The following is a 13,508-nucleotide window of genomic DNA, read 5'->3' on the forward strand; positions in this document are numbered from 1 at the left end:
AACAGCCATTTCCTCCTTCCTTTTTTCGGATAGAACTCTGATCTGCTTCAGGAGAGGTGGTCCTCATCCCGTCAAAAGGGATTGGTCTGACTCATGATGAAGACCCCATCCTCCTTGCCAGTCACTGGTTTAGGCAGGACATAGGATGCTGTCGGGCCAATGATATGAGAAGGGAATCTACTGGACTAAGTGGTGGAGCTCTGGGAAAGGTTTTCTCACTGTTAAAAAGGAGGCAATGAGAAGAAATGGGTTCATTTTTCTGCTTCTGGATATTGTCATTAGGATATGAAATTCTAAAATGGCTTACAGGGACCTAGTCTGAAGAAAAGGTGGGACATTCCTGGGTCTTCTCATGACACTGTTGAGCCACAAAATTAACCAACCTAAGCGCCGCCCCACCTCTGGAATTCTTTTAATGTGAGATGATAAATTGCTTTATTGCTTATGTACTTAAGTGGAAGCTTCAACTTTAAGTTTGCTTGTCACTAAAAGCATCCTAACCAATGCATATTTCTTTGTCAGTTTATTAAAAATTCTGTTGTATTTTCCTTACCTGATTACTAAAATGTGGTGTGTTTAACGGTGTTCCCCAAAAAGACATGTCCACATCCTAATTCCTGGAACTTGTGACTGTTATCTTATTTGGAAAAGGGTCTTTGCAGATGCAATTAAGTAATAATCTTGAGATAAAATCTTCCTGGATTATGGCAGGGCAAGGGTGCTAAATTCAATGATAAGTATCCTTGTAAGAGACACACCCCAGAGATCTATCAGACAGAAGAGGAGGAGGCACTGTGACCAGAGAGACAGAGACTGGAAGGATGCAGCCACAAGCCAAGAAACACCAAGTCATACCAACCACTGCCCGAAGCTGAAAGAGGCACAAACAGAATCTCCCCTAGAGCCTATGGAGGGAGCACAGCCCTGCCAACACCCCAATTTTGATCTTCGGGGCTCCTGAGAATTGTGAGACAATAAATTTCTGTTGTTTTAAGCCACCAGGTTTGTGGTAATTTTTTACAGCAGCCACAGGAAACTAATATATAAAAGTAGCACTGGAGAGGACTCAGTGGGAAGTCAGTTACCAACAATACTTCCTAGCTTAACCATAGGCTTTCCTATGCATGGTAGCCAAACGTGAGGGTATTATAAATCTCTTTATATCGAGGGGGAGAAAAATATGTAGGACTAATTCCAAGAGGAACACCAACATAAGTGTGTGTGTGTGTGTGTGTGTGTGTGTGTGTGTGTGTGTGTGTGTGTGTGTGTGTTTGCAAGGTATTTATTTCTTAATGAGTATTTTTCCCCATTTGGGATAAAAACCTAGGGTAGAATCTTTTTTTTTTCCAAAAATGATGTGCTTATTTGTATCTTTGTCTTCAGTAGAATATACTCCAAATTATTATTAGCAATTACCGCTGGGGAATGAAACTGGAGAGGATGAATTTCCTATTATACTTACGCTTATTTAATTTTATTTACAGTAAACTCACTATTTCTATTGTAATTTTAAAATTTAGTCAAAGATAATAGGTTCATATTTTCATACTCTTTCCTACTCTGATTATAGGGCTCAATATTTTTTTTACTGCAAACTCAAGGCAAAAGGAACGTGTACACTACAGTGTGATAAGTGCTGAACTACAGAGTGCCATAGAGAACAGAGAAGATTTCCACTATCAAGAAAAGCTTCTCAGGGGAGGTGACTTTTGAACTGTATCTTTAAAAAAAAAAAAAAAGAAGTTGTCAAATGGACAATATGAGGGGAAGGGATAGAGACATTCTGGGCAAAGCCATGAAAGAGAATGAGGCAGTCTACAGATGACAAGCAGTTTTCTGAGAATGGAGCACAGCATGCACCCTCTTACCCTTGTCTGGATTTGACCACTGAATTAAGACATCTGCCAGGTGCAGTTGTGCTAAGCTGAACTTTCTATTGGAATTCTTTCTGGCCTGAGCTTGCCTATTGCTGTATAAGCTCTGGTGTGTTAGGGAGATCAGGCCAGATATCCTTTCTGTTATTCCAGAATGCAGTGTAGCTCAGTGGTGAAGACTTCTATGCTTGTTCAATAAGAATTGATTGAGCACCATGATAGACACTATAGATGGCTATCCAACAGCCACGTCCTCTTCCTCAAGAGAAGCCCTGTTTTTTTCAGATGTTGAGTGGAAATAGCTGCCAAGGAAGGTACCTTAGCCAAAGCCAATAATTACAATTCCATTTGCTTTTGCCAGTGTTTGGTTTAGGGGAGGCCATAAGATTGAATTTGTCAATGAAATACAAGGGAAGACTGCTGGGGAGATTGAGGGAAATATTTTTTCCATGATATAAAGAAAAAGAAAAAGAAGAAGAAGGAAAACATATGGGAAGGATTTCACCCAAAATTTGTGTAGTCTTCAAATGAGGTTGTGTGAGAATGTGATGCTTCAGACAGTGTAGCCATCACGCAACCTTATGAGAGATATGTGCTGAGGACACTGAGGCAGAGTGATGGGTAGTTTCTTTCTAGTTATTCATGAGAATGTTAAACCACTAAAACCATCTTGAAGTCACTTACCTCTGGAAATGTAATGTGAGATCATAAACACTTATTGTAAGATATCCTGTTACTCGCAGTCAAAATCATTCTGAGGCAAGCATTTGCTGTATTTAAGACATTGAACTAAGTACTGGAGATTCAGTAGTAAGCAATACAGATACAGATCCTACCTGCATGTAGCTATAGTCTTTGGGTCTGACAGTAGGTTCAAATTCAAGCTTTGATGCTTTTGGACTTAAGACCTTGGGGAAGTTATTTAATCTCTCTGAGCCTGTTTCATCATTTTCAAAACAGGGATGAATATTCCCTGAATATTCAGATCTATTCCCTCATAGATCTGTAGTGAATATAAAATGAAATAACACAGTGTTTAGCACACAGCAATATCTCAATAACTAATAAATGTGAGATGTGCTGGTGGTAGAAATAGGAATAGAAAGAGAAGGATGGCACAAAAGTCATTATCTTAAAGAAAGAATACCCAGGATTTTGGTAAACTGTTAGTTATAAAAATATTTGAGAGCTTCGTTTTCTTTCACATCATTACAGGATTTAAAGTATTCTGATATCTTCTTTGATTTGTAGCTTATTGAGAAATGTATTGCTTAATTTTCAAATATGCAAAGAATTTCAAGTTATCTTTGTGCTATTGATTCTGTGGTCAGAGAATATCTTTTGTATTATTTTAATCCTTTGAAATTTTTATGTATTTTAAGTTCAACATATGGTCAGTTTTGACAAATGTTCTCTATATACTTGAAAAGAATGTATCCTAGAGTTGTTTAGCTCTATATACATTCTATATGTGTCCATTAGGTCAAGTCAGTTAATCATATTTTTTAAATCTTCTATATCTTTACTGACATTTTTGGTCAGCTAGACCAAATCATAGATGATTTGTTGAGATAAGTATATTAAAATATCCTCTTCAGTTCCCTTTAAATTAAATATTAAAATTTCCTTTATGATTACCCTTTTTATTCTTTCTCTTTTCATTTCTCCTAATTTTTACTTTCTATATTTTGAGGCTCTGTTAATTGCTTTTGCACTTAACAATTGTTTTCTCATGGAGTAACCCTTTTAACAATGAAATGTCCTTTTTCTAACCTCTAGAAATGTTTTAGAAGATTCTACTTCATTTGCTTTCAATGTAGCTCCATTTTGTATTTGTTAAGGTGTGCATGGTATATCTTTTATCCACAAACTTTTGTTTTCAATTTATCGATATCATTATATTTCAGGTATATTCCTTATAAGCAATGTACAAATTATTTTTAAAACCTAGTTTGAGAATCTTTTTCATTTGAGCATTTAGTCCTAGATTTTCATGTCATTCGTGTATATATATTTTTTAAAACTACGATTTTAATATTTGTTTTCTATTTCTCCAACATGTTCTGTGTTCCTTTTTCTTTTCTTTCTTGCCCTTTTGGATTAATGATTGCTTATTATTCACTTTTTCCTTTTACCTTGTTAGTTAGCTTTCAGAAATGATTCTTTCAGTCGTTACTCTAAAGATTATAACATACACCCTTGACTTATTAAAGCCTGATATAAATTAATCCTTTATCACTTCCTGTACAATATGAGAACCTTGGAACACTTTAACTTCATGTAGGCACCTTCTGCCTTTTGTGCTAGTGTTTCCATGTGTTTTAATACCAGATATAGTTTAAATCCTACAATGTGTGATTTGTTATTTTATAATACATTGATTTTATGTATCAGTATATTTAGATTTGTCTACATATTTACCCTTTCTGCTGCTCTTTATTTCCTCCTGTTATCTTCATGCTTCCAACTGGAAAAATTTTCTCTCTCCCTGAAGAACTTTCCTTAAAACTTCGTGTAGAAGGGGTCAGACCATGACAGATTCTACTTTTTTTTTTCTCATGAAAATATAATTATTTACTTTTACTTTCAAAGAATTTTTGCTGGGTATGGAATTCTTGATTGTACTTATTTTCTCTTACAGCTTTGAAGATGTCATTATATTGCTTTTGGTTTCTGCTATTTTTAAGAAGTCATCTGTCATATTGTTGCACCTTTGAAAGTAATCTGTGATTTTTCTCTGGCTGCTTTTTCAGATTTTCTCATTTTCTTTAGTTTACAGCAGTTTTACCAAAATGTAAATAAGTGTGTGCGGTTTATTTTTCATATTTCTCCTGTGTGAGGTTCATAGCACTTCTTGAACCAATGATATGATGTCTTCCATTAATTCTGGAAAATTTTTACTTCAAATATTTTCTTAAGCTTATTCTCTCTCTTTTCTAACAAATAATTATTTTACATTTGTGGGATTTTTAACATCATGTCTTATATGTCTCTTATACTTGTTTCTGTATTTCCATTCTGTCTTCTCTCTGTCCTTCAGCCTGGATATTTTCTTCTGACTCATCTTCCAATTCACTAAACCTCTATTCAACTCTGTGCAACCTGTTGTTAAACCTCTCTTTAAGCTCAGAGTTTCAGTTATTGTATTTTAGTTTGAAGATTTTCAGATTTTTTATTATTACAGTTTCCCATAAAACAATTTATCTGCTGGAGTTTCCTATCATATTTTCTAATTATTGAATATATGAATCATGGCTATTTTAACTTCTGTTTCTTGTACCAGCAAGCAATGTCTTTTAATTCTTAATTTTTGTAGGTACATAGTAGGTGTATTTATTTATGGGATACATGAGATGTCTTGATACAGGCATGCAGTGCATAACAATTACACCATGGAGAATGGGGTATTCATCCTCTGAAGCATTTATCCTTTGTGTTACAAATGATCCAGTTAGTCTCTTTTAGTTCTTTAAAAATGTACAATTAAATTATTGACTATAGACACCCTGTCGTGCTATCAAATAGTAGGTCTTATTTATTTTTTCTAATTTTTTTGTAGCCATTAACCATTTACTCTCCTTCCCACACCCACTCCCGCTACCTTTCCCAGCCTCTGGTAACCATTCTTCTCTATGAACTCTATGTCCAAGAGTTCAATTGTTTTGATTTTTAGACCCCACAAATAAGTGAGAGCATTCAATGTTTTCTTTCTGTGCCTGGCTTATTGCATTTAATATGATGATCTCCAATTATGTCCATGTTGTTTCAAATGACAGGATCTCACTCTTTTCTATGGCTGAATAGTACTCTATTGTGTATCTGTACCACATTTTCTTTAGCCATTCATCTGTTGATGGACACTTAGGTTGCTTCCAAATCTTGCTGTTGTGAACAGTGCTGCAACAAACATGGGAGTGCAGATATCTCTTCAATATACTGATTTCCTTTCTTTTAGGTGTATATCCAGCAGTGGGATTGCTAGATCATATAGTAGCTCTATTTTTTAGCTTTTTGAAGAACTCCAAACTGCTCTCCATAGTTGTTATACTAATTTACATTCTCACCGACAGTGTACGAGGGTTCCCTTTTCTCCACATCCTCACCAGCATTTGTTGTTGCCTGTCTTTTGGATATAAGCCATTTTAACTAGGGTGGGAAGATATCTTATTGTAGTTTTGATTTGCATTTCTCTGATAATCAATGATGTTAACTCCTTTTCATGTGCCTGTTTGCCATTTGCATATCTTCAGAAAAGTCTATTCAAATCTCTTGCCCATTTTTTGATTGCATTTTTATTATTATTATTTTGCTATAGAGTTGTTTGAGTTCCTTATATATTCTGGTTATTAACCCCTTGTCAGATGGGTAGTTTGCCAATATTTTCTCCCATTCTATGGGTTGTCTCTTCCCTTTGTTGACTGTATCCTTTGCTGTGCAGAAGCTTTTTAACTCGATGTGATCCCATTAGTCCATTTTTTGCTGTGGTTGCCTGTGCTTTTCAGATATTACCAAAGAAATTTTTGCCCAGGCCAATGCCCTGTTGATTTTTCTCAAAAATTTCTTGTAGTAGTTTCATAGTTTGAAGGCTTGGACTTAAGTTTTTCATCTATTTTGATTTGATTCTTGTATATGGCCAGGGATAGGGGTCTAGTTTCATTCTTCTGCATAGGGATATCCAGTTTTCCCAACACTGTTTATTGAAGAGACTGTTCTTTTCACAGTGTATGTTTTTGGCACCTTTGTTGAAAATGAGTTCACTGTAGATGGTTTTGTTTTTTGGGTTCTCTGTTCTGTTCCATTCATCTATGTGTCTGTTTTTATGCTAGTACTGTGCTCTTCTGGTTACTATAACTGTATAGTATAATTTGAAGTCAGGTAATATGATTCCTCTCCAGTTTTGTTCTTTTTGCTTAGGATAGCTTTGGCAACTTTGGGTCTTTTGGGTTCCATATAAATTTTAAGGTTATTTGTTCTATTTCTGTGATGAATGTTATTGGTATTTTGATAGAGATTGCATTGAATCTGTAAATTGCTTTGGGTAGTGCAGGCATTTTAACAATATTGATTCTTCCAGTTCATGAACATGGAATATCTTTCCATTTTTTGGTGTCCTCTTCAATTTCTTGCAGCAATGTTTTATAGTTTAGATTATAGAAATCTTTCACTTCTTTGGTTAAGTTTATTCCTAGGTATTTTATTGTAGCTATTGTACATGGGATTACTTGCTTGATTTCTTTTTCTGTTTGTTAACTGTTGGCATATAAAAATGCTACTGATTTTTATATGTTGCTTTTGTATCCTGCAACTTTACTAAATTTGTCTATCAGTTCTAATAGTTTTTTGGTGGCACCATTATGTTTTTCTAAATGTAAGATCATATCACCTGCAAACAAGGATATTTTGACTTCTTTTTTTCCAATTAAGATGCCCTTTATTTCTTTCTCTCATCTGATTGTGCTAGCTAGGACTTCCAGTACTGTGTTGAATAACAGTGGTGAAAGTGGGCATCCTTGTCATGTTCCAGATGTTAGGGGAAAGGCTTTCAGTTTTTCCCCATTAAGTATGATACTAGCTGTAGGTCTGTCGTATATGGCTTTTATTATGTTAAGGTATGTTTCTCCCATATCCAGTTTTTTGAAGGTTTTTATCATGAAGGGATGTTAAATTTTATCAAATGCTTTTTCAGCACTAACTGAAATGATCATATGGTTCTTGTCCTTTATTCTATTGATAAGATGAATCCCATTGATTGATTTATGTATGTTGAACCATCCTTGTGTTCCAGGGATAAATCCAACTTGGTCATGATGAATGACCTTTTTAATGTATTGTCAAATGCAGTTTGCTAGCATTTTGTTGAGGATTTTTGTGTGCATCGGAAATATTGGCCTATAGATTTCTTTTTGTTGTTGTTGTGTCTTTGTCTTGTTTTGGTGTCAGTGTAATACTGGCCTCCTAGAATGAGTTTGAAAATATTCCCTCCTTCTCTATTTTTCGGAATAGTTTGAGTAGGATTGTTATTAGTTCTTCTTTAACCCTTTCCCCATTTTCCCTGAGAATACTTGCCAGCAGCACTTGTGGCTGCAGCATTTACACCGAGATAACTTTGCCATGAAATATCTCACTTTTACTATGATTTTCATATTGCTTTAGTATACCTACTTTGGAAACAAAAGACATCACCCTATTTATACCATTCTGTTTTTAGTAATGATATTTTTTATTCACAAAATATAGTAATTCTCAATCGCTGAAATGTCATATCCTAGAAAATGTAGCATTCCTCTGTGTGGCATTAACATTGTTCTCAAATACTTGGCTGAAGATTGATTTGATGAATCCAATTTTTCCTAAATATATTATTCTGATGATCCTGATGTTAGTTCTCTTTAGAAATAACTCCAAGAACAGTTTTCATATTTTATTTTCATATTGAAAATAAAAATGAAGCACACCTATAGGATCTAGAAAATAGCCTCGAAAGGGCGAATCTAAGACTTATTGCCCTTAAAGCAGAGGTAGAGAAAGAGATGGGGGTAGAAAGTTTATTCAAATGTATCAGAGAACTTCCCAAACCTAGAGAAAGATATCAATATCTGAGTACAAGAAGCATATAGAACACTAACCCTGTCATGCACGTTAGAGACCAAGCAATTTAACCCAAAGAAGACTACCTCAGGGCATTTAATAATCAAACTTCCAAAGATCAAGAATAAAGAAAGGATCCTAAAAGTAGCAAGAAGAAAGAAACAAATAACATACAATAGAGCTCCAATACATCTGGCTTTTCAGCAGAAACCCTTTAGGCCAGGAAAGAGCAGGAAGAAATATTTAAAGTGCTGAAGGAAAAAAAACTTTTACCCTAGAATAGTATATCTGGTGAAAATATCCTTCAAACATGAAGGAGAAATAAAGTCTTTCCCAGACAAACAAAAGCTTTCATATTGAAAATCAGTCAGATTTGCTTCAGCCTCAAAGAGTGTATTTTTTGTAAAATTAAATTAGTGTTGGCAGCGAGCTGTGTTTTTTTTTTCTAAACATTAAAGGGGTTAAATGTTTGGTAGAATTCAGCAGTAACACCATCAGGTCCCAGGCTTTTCTTTACTAGGAGACTTTTTATTACAGGTTCTATCTTATTACTTATTATTGGTCTGTTCACGTTTTGGGTTGATTCTTGGTTCATTCTTGGTATGTTGTATGTATCTAGGAATTTGTCAGTTTTCCAATTTATTGGCATATAGTTGCTCTTAGAAGCCACTAATGAGCCTTTGAATTTCTGCAATATCAGCTGTAATGTCTCCTTTCTCATCCCTGATTTTATTTATTTGAATCTTCTCACTTTTTCTCTTAGTCTGGCTAAATTTTGTCAATTTTCTTTGACTTTTCAAAAAAACAACTTTTTGTTTCATTGATCTTTTATATTGTTTTCTATATTTCATTTGTTTCTGCTCTGAACTTTATTTCTTTCTTTCACTAATTTTGAGTTTGATTGCTCCTGCGTTTCTAGTTCTTCAAAATGCACCATTAGATTGTTTATTTGAAATTTTTCTTCTCTTTTGATGTTGGCACTTACAGCTATAAACTTCCCTCTTAGTACTGCTTTTGCTGTATCCCGTATGTTTTGGTATGTTGTGTTTCCATTATCATTTGTTTCATGAAAATGTTCAATTTTCTTTTTAATTTCTTCATTAACCCACTGGTTATTCAGAAGCATATTGTTCAATTTCCATTCATCTGTATAGTTTCCAAAATTCCTCTTGTTATTGATTTCTAGTTTTATTTCATTGTAGTCAGAGAAGATGTTTCATATAATTTCAATTTTCTGGAATGTTTTAAGACTTGTTCTGTGACCTAACATATGGTCTGTCCTTGAGAATGATCCATGTGCTAAGGAAAAGAATATGTATTTTGTAGTTCTTGTATGAAATGCTCTCTAAATACTTGTTAGATCCATTTGGTCTATAGTGCAGAGTAAATCCAATGTTTCTTTGTTGATTTTCTGGCTGAAGATCTGTCTAATGCTGAAAGTGGGGTGTTGAAGTCTCCAGCTATTATTGTATTATAGTCTCTCTCTCTCTCTTTAGCTCTAATAATATTTGCTTGATATACTTGGGTGCTCCAGTGTTGGGTACATATATATTTAAAATTGTTATATCCTCTTGCTGAATTGACCCCTTTATCATTATGTAGTGACTGTCTTTGTCTTTTCTTAAAGTTTTTCTCTGAAATCTATTTTGTCTGATGTAAGTATAGCGACTCCTGCTCTTTTTTAGATTCCATGGACATGAATATCTTTTTCCATCCCTTTTATTTTCATTCTGTGTGTGGCTTTATAGAGGAAATATGTTTCTTGTAGCAACAGATCTTTGGGTCTTGTTTTTGCATCCATTCAGCCACCCTATGTCTTTTGATTGGAGAGGTTAGTCCATTTACTTTCAGTGTTATTATTCAGACATAAGAACTTACTCCTGCCATTTTGTTATTTGTTTTCTGGGCATTGAAGGGTTAGGTATTTATTGTAGTCTTTTCAGTCTGGGCTTGTGTGTACCCATCCTTCTTGGGAGGGCTTTCTAGATATTTGAAAGTACTTGGGTGTTGTGATCTAAACTGTATCTGTTTTAGGGGGTACTCCAAACCTAGTAATGCTGTGGTCCTGCAGACTCATACAGCTATTGTCTTGATGATTTTGGACAAGATCTGGGAGAATTGTCTGGATTACCAGGCAGAGACTCTCATTCTCTTCCCGTACTTTCTCCCAAACAAACAGAGTCTTTCTCTGTTCTGAGCCACCTGGAGCTGGGGGTGGAGTGACACAAGCACCCCTATGGCCACCACTACAGGGCAAGACCTGAAGCCAGCACAGTACTGGGTCTCACCCAAGGCCTGCTTTATCCACTTCCTGGCTGGATAAAGCCAGGTGGTCTTCTCTGCCTTTTTTCTTCGCTTAGTGTCTTCCTTTTAGTGAAGGTGATTTTTCTCTGGTGAAATGATTTAGTTTCTTACTTTTTATTTTTTGTGTATGTATTGTATGTTTTTTGGTTTGAGGTTATCTTGAGGCTTGCAAATACTATATTATAACCCATTATTTTAAGCTTATAACAACTTAATACTATTTGCGTAACAAACAGATAAGCAAAAAGAAAACTAATGGAAACTCTATGCTTTAACTCTGTCTCCCTGTTTTTTAACTTTTTGTTGTTTCTATTGCTATCTTATTGTACTGTGTCTTAAAAGTTGTTGTAGTTATTGATTTGCCAGTTCATCATTTAGTGTTTCTACTTATGATAACAGTAGTTTACATGCCACAGTTACAGTGTTATAGTATTCTGTGTTTTTCAGTGTACTTACTACTACCAAGTGAGTTTTGTACTTTCAGATGATTACTTGTTGCTCATTAATGTCCTTTTCTTTCTGATTGAAATACTCCTTTTAGCATTTCTTATAGGATAGGTCTGGTAATGATAAAAACCCTCAGCTTTTGTTTGTCTGGGAAAGACTTTATTTCTCCTTCATGTTTGAAGGATATTTTCACCAGATATACTATTCTAGGGTAAAAGTTTTTTTTCCTTCAGCACTTTAAATATTTCTTCCCACTCTTTCCTGGCCTAAAGGGTTTCTGCTGAAAAGCCAGATGTATTGGAGCTCTATTGTATGTTATTTGTTTCTTTATTCTTGATCTTTGGAAGTTTGATTATTAAATGCCTTGAGGTAGTCTTCTTTGGGTTAAATTGCTTGGTCTCTAAGGTGCATGACAGAGTTGGTGTTCTATAGCCTTCTTGTACTCAGATATTGATATCTTTCTCTAGGTTTGGGAAGTTCTCTGATATTATACCTTTGAATAAACTTTCTACCCCCATCTCTTTCTCTACCTCTGCTTTAAGGGCAATAAGTCTTAGATTTGCCCTTTCGCAGCTGTTTTCTAGATCCTATAGGTGTGCTTCATTTTTTTTTAATTCTTTTTTCTTTAGTTTTCTCTGACTGTGTATTTTCAAATTGCCTGTCTTCAAGTTTGCTAATTCTTTCTTCTTGATCAATTCTGCCATTAAAAGGCTCTGATACATTCTTCAGTATGCCGGTTTCATTTTTCAGCTCCAGGACTTCTGCTTCATTCTTTTTTAATTATTTCAATCTCTTTGTTAAATTTCTTTAATATAATTTGGAATTCCTTCCCTGCATTATCTTAAATTTCTTTGAGTTTCATCAAGACAGCTATTTTGAATTCTCTGTCTGAAAGGTCAGATATCTCTTTTTCTCCAGGATTGGTTCTTGGTGCTTTATTTAGTTTACTTGATGAAGTCATGATTTCTGGGATTGTCTTGATACTTGTAGATGTTAATCTGTGTCTGGGCATTGAAGGGTTAGGTATTTATTGTAGTCTTTTCAGTCTGGGCTTGTGTGTACCCATCCTTCTTGGGAGGGCTTTCTAGATATTTGGAAGTACTTGGGTGTTGTGATCTAAACTGTATCTGTTTTAGGGGGTACTCCAAACCTAGTAATGCTGTGGTCCTGCAGACTCATACAGCTGTTGTCTTGATGATTTTGGACAAGATCTGGGAGAATTGTCTGGATTACCAGGCAGAGACTCTCATTCTCTTCCCGTACTTTCTCCCAAACAAACAGAGTCTTTCTCTGTTCTGAGCCACCTGGAGCTGGGGGTGGAGTGACACAAGCACCCCTATGGCCACCACTACAGGGCAAGACCTGAAGCCAGCACAGTACTGGGTCTCACCCAAGGCCTGCTTTATCCACTTCCTGGCTGCTGCCTGTGTCCCCTCAAGGCCCTGGGGCTTGGTCCATAAATGCTGTCCAAGGGCCAAATCCTGAAATCAGGGTCCCCAAAAGCCCACTTGTCTGTCACCTTAGGTACCAAGCTGGTCTCTAAGGTGCATGACAGAATCCTCTTTACTTTTCCCTCTGTTTTTCTCAAGCAGGAGTCTTGCGCTGTAACCACCACAGGCGGGATGTGCCAAGTCTCACCTGAAGCCAATAAGTCTGAGTCTCACCCAAGGCCCTTGATGTAGTATCTGGGTATCGCTGCTGGTTATTCAGTGCCCAAAGGCTCTTTAGTTAGCAGGTGATGAGTGTTACCAGGACTGGGTCCTTCCCTTAAAGGCAGCAGGTTCCCTTCTGGCCCAAGGGTGTGTCTAGGAAAGTCATCCAGGAACTAGGACTTGGAATGGGGGCCTCACAACTCTGAGGGATGTCCTGTCCCTGTCCTGCTGTGACTGAGGTGGTATCCAGGAGGCAAGACTATGCGCTTCCCACTCTACCCTCTCCACTCCTAAAGGGGAGGGAGAGATCTCTTTTGGACCATGAACTGTGAAGCCTGGGGTTAGGTTAGGGAAGGGTTGATGCCAGCACTCCCTTAGCTACCCCAGCTGGTGTCTCAATAGGTCACATGTCCTCTGCACCCAACCAAGTCCTCTGGCTTTGGGCCCAGTTCAGCACTGGGACTTGCCTAGGAGTTACAGTGCTTGTGTCCTAGACTGCATTTTGAGTTTATTTAGAGCCCCATAGCACTTCAACCTGCAGTGGCAAGCCTCTCAGGAACTCAAATTCTGACCATTGGGATCAGTGGTTCCCCTCTGGCTAGGGCTGGTTTAAATGCTCCCTCTGTAGGCAGGTGTCAGCTGA

The sequence above is a fragment of the Gorilla gorilla genome, chromosome 19 (assembly GCF_029281585.2).
Source record: "Gorilla gorilla gorilla isolate KB3781 chromosome 19, NHGRI_mGorGor1-v2.1_pri, whole genome shotgun sequence".
In the NCBI taxonomy this organism is placed as follows: Eukaryota; Metazoa; Chordata; class Mammalia; order Primates; family Hominidae; genus Gorilla; species Gorilla gorilla.